The 6,000-nt window shown below is 35.5% G+C and overlaps 1 protein-coding gene across 1 annotated transcript in view; it reads right to left on the bottom strand.

The window, feature by feature from the left end:
- Positions 1-4,368: 4,368 nt before the first annotated feature.
- Positions 4,369-6,000, bottom strand: part of CCDC122 (coiled-coil domain containing 122) — a 50,213-nt gene continuing 48,581 nt past the window's right edge. The window contains exon 7 of the transcript XR_004342895.1: positions 4,369-4,927. The gene's annotated coding sequence lies outside the window, so the exon portion shown is untranslated. The remainder of the gene's footprint in view (positions 4,928-6,000) is intronic.

Here is a 6,000-nt window from a genome sequence, read left to right as displayed (position 1 = left end):
CAAGGCTACCCCCTTCCTCTCTTCCTCTCTTCCTCTCTTACCATCTTGTATCTGCAGTGTTGCCCTTTTCAAGAGCTCAATAAGTATGGTCATATTTCCCAGACCCTAGAAAATCCTCTTCCTAACCCTTTTGGCTACTTTATAAATTATTGTTTTATGTTTGGCTTTTCATTTAGTATCTTGTTTCTCAAAAATGCAATCAACATGTTATCTCCATTTATCTGATTTTTGTTTTGTTTTGTTTTGATGCGTGGAATCTCTCCAGTCCTCACACCTAAGGCCACAAATTCCAGTCCTATGGGAGTGAGCTTGTGCTTAGATTCTAGGTTAAATCTAGTCATAAGGAAGCAACTCTCACTCTTTAGATTCCCAGTTTCAAATCTCCATGTCAAGTGCTCCAACCTGGAACTAGATTCTGCCTATATCACTACTACTAGAACTTACTAAAGCCAACCACCTATCAGCTTCAATTTCTGCCTGTTGCTGACCTCTGTTACACTCTGTTTTCCTCCTTTCATGTTTGGACAAATACACATCAAAACATTAACTTCATTATTGATAAAGCTGATTGGGAAATGTGTCTGTAGCTGTTTGGGCGAATAGCTTTATTACATGGGATTGTGTCCTATCATAGCAGCCTAGAATATACCCTGTCTGCACTTGGTTTGCAGGCTAGCTTACAGGGAAAAGGGGCTAAGCCTTCTTCCAAATTAATTAAAAATATGTTACTCATCTACTGGGATGAGAGATAAGCTAAAAATGTTCCTCCCATAATTTTCCATTCCTGGAGAGTAGATTGGACATTCTCTTCCCTTTATGGAAATATGAGTCACGGGCAATAAATGTTCCACACCATCCATCTTTTGCCTCCCTGCTGGGGCTTCTCCCAACTCCTGCTATGCCCCAGAAAGCTTGTCTAATCTTAGCCACCATGCCAGCCCTTCTGTTGCCAAATACACTCACTCCTAAACCCTACATACCATGATTTCTGCCTCAGAAATCAACCATAGGATCTTAATTACTCACTCTGGTGACACCTTTTCAGTCCTTACCTTCTCTGACTTCTCAGCTCTAAAATTTGTGGAAAGAGAGGCAAAGATCATGGATTCAGGCATTATGCTTTTATACACTAAGTTTCTTATGTAATTGCCATTGTTTCTAATCAGAAGACAATTCTCTTCATAACCAAGTCCATCTATTGTAGGCTTTTCTAAAAATCAACATTCATGTGAAAATGACTTTCAATTGATGTAATAGAGAGATAGGAACTTTGGAGTAAAAACAGATCAAAGGTTAGGTTCAAATCCCACTTCTGACCTTATTAGTTATTTGACTTTATCTACTTTCTCATTGCTTTGGTAATCTTATTTATAAACTGAGAAATTTATGAAATAATTAGTACTAATTTTATTAACAGTAGTTAATATATATTAAATACTTAATTTTAATCTCTAAATACTTTATGTACATTATCTAATTTAATTCTACAACAAGTCCATGAAGTAAATCCTATTATTATTCCCACCCTACACATTTAAAATTGAGACTTAATGAATGTAAGATATTTGCCCAAAGTTACACCACCTGTAAGTGATAGTTTGGAACTAATCTAGTAAAACATGTATTTGAACTCAGGCTTATATAACTTCAAAGTTAAAGCTCTTAACAATTGAGTTTTTCTTTTTTCCCTATACTTAACTGTATACAAAGACTTCCTACAGTGCCTTGTACAGAATATGAAGTCATTCATTCGATACTTATTATCATTATCATCCTCCTCATCATTATGGTTATCTCCATTACTATTAAGCAGAAGATTACATTCTAACTTGACCAGCAGTCTTTGTATAGTCTTTTATCAATTTGGTGTGTTATCATGTTTCTACCAAAAGGGGTCAACCCTTTCTCTGAAAACCTTACAGTGTTATTCATGCACAAATGAAACCATGGGCATGTTCCATTATAAGTATAGGCAGACACATGAAAAGATGCTCAACGTCACTCATCATCAGGGAAATACAAATCAAAACCACATTGAGATACCACCTCACACCAGTCAGAGTGGGTAAAATTAGCAACTCAGGAAACAACAGATGCTGGTGAGGATGTGAAGAAATGGGAACCCTCTTGCTCTGTTGGTAGGAATGCAAACCAGTGCAGCCGCTCTGGAAAACAGTGTGGAGGTTCCTCAAAAAGTTAAAAATAGAACTACCCTGCCACCCAGCAATATCACTACCAGGAATTTATCCAAAGGATACAGGAGCGCTGATTAATAGGGGCACATGCACCCTAATGTTTATAGCAGAGCTTTCAACAATAGCCAAATTATGGAAAGAGCCCAAATGTCCATCAACTGATGAATGGATAAAGAAGATGTGGTTTATACATACAATGGACTACTACTTGGCAATGAGAAAGAACGAAATCTTGTCATTTGCAGCAACGTGGATGGAACTGGAGAGTGTTATGCTAAGTGAAATAAGTCAGAGAAAGATATCATATGTTTTCACTCATATATGGAACTTGAGAAACTTGACAGAAGACCATGGGGGAAGGGAAGGGGAAAAAAACAGTTTCAAACAGAAAAGGAAACAAACCCATAAGAGACTCTTGAATGCAGAGAGTAAACTGAGGGTTGATGGCAGGGGGTGGGGGGGGGGAGAAGGGACAATGGGTGATGGCCATTGAGGGGGGTACACGTTGGGATGAGCAGTGGGTGTTGTATGTAAGCGATGAATCACAAGAATCTACCCCTGAAACCAAGAGCACACTGTATACACTGTATGTTAGCTAGCTTGACACTAAATGATATTAAAAATAAATACATCAATACATCAATACATCAAATACATATGAAATTAAAAAATAATAAAATTAAATTAATTAAAATAAAAAAGTGCAGCGAAATTTTCCTATGAGACAAAATACAAAGGAAATAAATAAAAACAGTGATAAATTTAACTACATAAAATTAAACAACTTTTGCGTGGAAAAGATAAGTACTATAAACAAAGTAAAAAGACAAATGACAAACTGAAATAAATATCTGCCACTTGCACGACAAACAAAACTTTATTCTGGCATCAAGACAGACACACAGACTAATGAAGTAGAATACAGAGCCCAGAAACAAACCTTCACATATATGGCCAATGATTTTTGACAAGTGTGTGAAGACCATTCAATGGGGAGAGGAGGGTCTTTTCAACAAATAGGGCTGGAAAGTGGATTTTCCCATGCAAAAAAATGAAGTTGGACTATTACCTTACATCAAATATAAAAATTAACTCAAAATGGATCAAGGACCTAAATCTAAGAACCAAAACAATAAAACCCTTAGGAAAACACATAGAGGAAAAGCTTCATGACTTTGGATTTGGCAAGGATTTCATGGACATGATACCAAAAGCACAAGCAAAATGAAAAAATAGATAAATTGGATTTCATCAAAATTGAATATTTCTGCACATCAAAGGACAGAATGAAAAGTTAACCCATGAAGTGGGAGAAAATATTTTTGAATTATATAACTGATATGGGATTCATAATCTAGAATATATAAAGAACTCCTACAACTCACCACCACCAACAAAAATAACTCAATTAAAAAAATGGACAGGGGCGCCATTGTGGCTCAGTCAGTTGACTGTCCAATTTTGGCTCAGGTCATGATCTCACAGTTTATGAGTTTGAGCCCCACATTGGGCTCACTGCTCTCAGCACAAAGCCTGCTTCAGATCCTCTGTCCCCCTCTCTCTCTGCCCCTCCCCTGCTCATGCTTTCTCAAGAATAAACACTAAAAAAAATTTATAAAAAAAATGGACAAAGGACTTGAACAGACATTTCTCCAAAGAAGATATACAAATGGCCAATAAGCACATGAAAAGATGCTCTATATCACTAATTAGGGAAATGAAGATAAAAACCAAGTGAAATACCACTTTATATTCATAAGGGTGGCTATTATAAAATAAGATAAGCGGTTGAAAAGATGTTGAGAAATTGAAAACCTTGTGCATTCCTGGTGGGAATATAAAATGGTGCAGCTTCTGTGGAAAAGGCAGGGTGGTTTTTCAAATAAACATAGAATTACCATATCATCTAGCAGTTCCACTGCTAGGTAAATACTCAAAAAGAATTAAAAGCAGGGACTCAAACACGAACGTTCAGAGCAGCATTACTCATAACAGCAAAAAAGTAGGAAAACCTCAAATGTCTATGGAGGGGTAAATGGATAAACAAAATGTGGTACATACATACAATGGAATATTATTCAGCTTAAAAAGGAAGGAAATCCTGGCGCATGCTACAATATGACACTATGCTAAGTGAAATAACCCTGACACAAAAGGACAAATGTTACACAATTTCACTTACATGAGGTACCTAGGGAAGTCAAATTCATGGAGATGTAAAATAGAAAGGTAGTTTCCAGAAACAGGAGGGAGGAAGAATGGAAAGCTACTGTTTAATCAGTACAGAGTTTCAGTTGAAGATGAATAAGTCCTGGACATGGATGGGAGTGAAGTTGCTGGTTAACAGCACAACAATGTGAATGTACTTAAAGCTACTGAACTGTACACATAAAAATAGTTAAAATGGTAAATTTTATGTTATATATATTTTACCACAGTAAACAACAACAACAAAGGATTATTATTGCTTATACAAGAGGTCTCAAAGAATTGAGAAGAGCCATCAACTCTAATTTTTTAAAGGGGTAAACATTTTAAAAAGAATTCACAGAAAAAGAAATGTTTATGGCCTTTGAACATATGAAAGATGCTCAAATTCAATTATTAGAGAAATGTGAATTAAAATGAATTTATATAAAAGTTCACTCTCTTATCATGTGGGCAAAAATCCAAAAGCTTGACAATGTACTCTGATGGCAAGACTTTGGAGAAGCAAGCAGTCTCATACATTGCTGTTGATAGGGATACAAAATGGTTCAACACAATGGAGAAAAATTTTATAACATCAAGCAAAATTGTGTGTGCACATTATACACTTTATGTATATTTATATATATAAAGTATATATAAATATATATATGTATTAAATATATATAAAGTATATACAAAATTCAACTTAGCAATTCCACTTCTAGAAATCTATTCCAAAGACATACTGGCTAAAATAGAAAATGACATTTTCACAGGAGGCATTCATTACAGTACTATTTATTGTAGCAAAAGATTAGAAAAAAACTCAAATGTTCATTAAGAGTTGAATAAGCTATAGGGGTCAGGGGAGGGTAAAAAAAATAGAATTGAGGGGCACCTGAGTGGCTCAGTTGGTTAAGAGTCCGACTGTGGCTTATGTCATGATCTCACTGTCCATGAGTTCAAGCCCTGCGTCAGGCGTTATGCTGACAGCTGCTTCGGATTCTGTGTCTCCCTCTCTCTCCCACTCCCCCACTCGCGCTCTGTCTCTCTCTGTCAATCTCTCTCAAAAATAAATAAACACTAAGAAAAAAGAATAAGCTATGGACATCCATTAGAATGGAAAGCTATGTAGCTATAAAAAATAAATTAGATTCTACAGAAAAAATTAACTTGTAATTATATTATTAAAAATAACATCATGATATTTTGAAAATAAATATTCATAATAATGTGATTCAGCAACTAAGATTTTCAGCATTAGAGGGAAAAAACATACACCTCTGAAATTGAAGGTAAAATTGAGTAAAAACTACATGTAATCTTTGAATTTAAAATACAGTATAAATTCAATTTTTTTTTTTTTGTCCAAAATACTGATATCTCCTACCTCCGCCTACTGAAAAACCCTAGGAACAATGACAGCCTAAGTTGCCCTTGTAAACTTAGTTTGCATTATTAGAAAACTACCTCATATAGGATGAAATATGTTTCTACAAGCAGCTGATGAGACTATACCTTAATTATCAAATCCTGGTCTGTACCTCTCACAGGACAATATCCAGGCAGAATATAACCAGAGATGTGACTAGGATGTTGAAGGGACTTGAACTTA

This window comes from Lynx canadensis, chromosome A1 (genome assembly GCF_007474595.2).
Source record: "Lynx canadensis isolate LIC74 chromosome A1, mLynCan4.pri.v2, whole genome shotgun sequence".
Taxonomy (NCBI): domain Eukaryota; kingdom Metazoa; phylum Chordata; class Mammalia; order Carnivora; family Felidae; genus Lynx; species Lynx canadensis.
The sequence above is the reverse complement of the archived record's forward strand: the minus strand, read 5'-3'. Positions and strand labels throughout refer to the sequence as shown.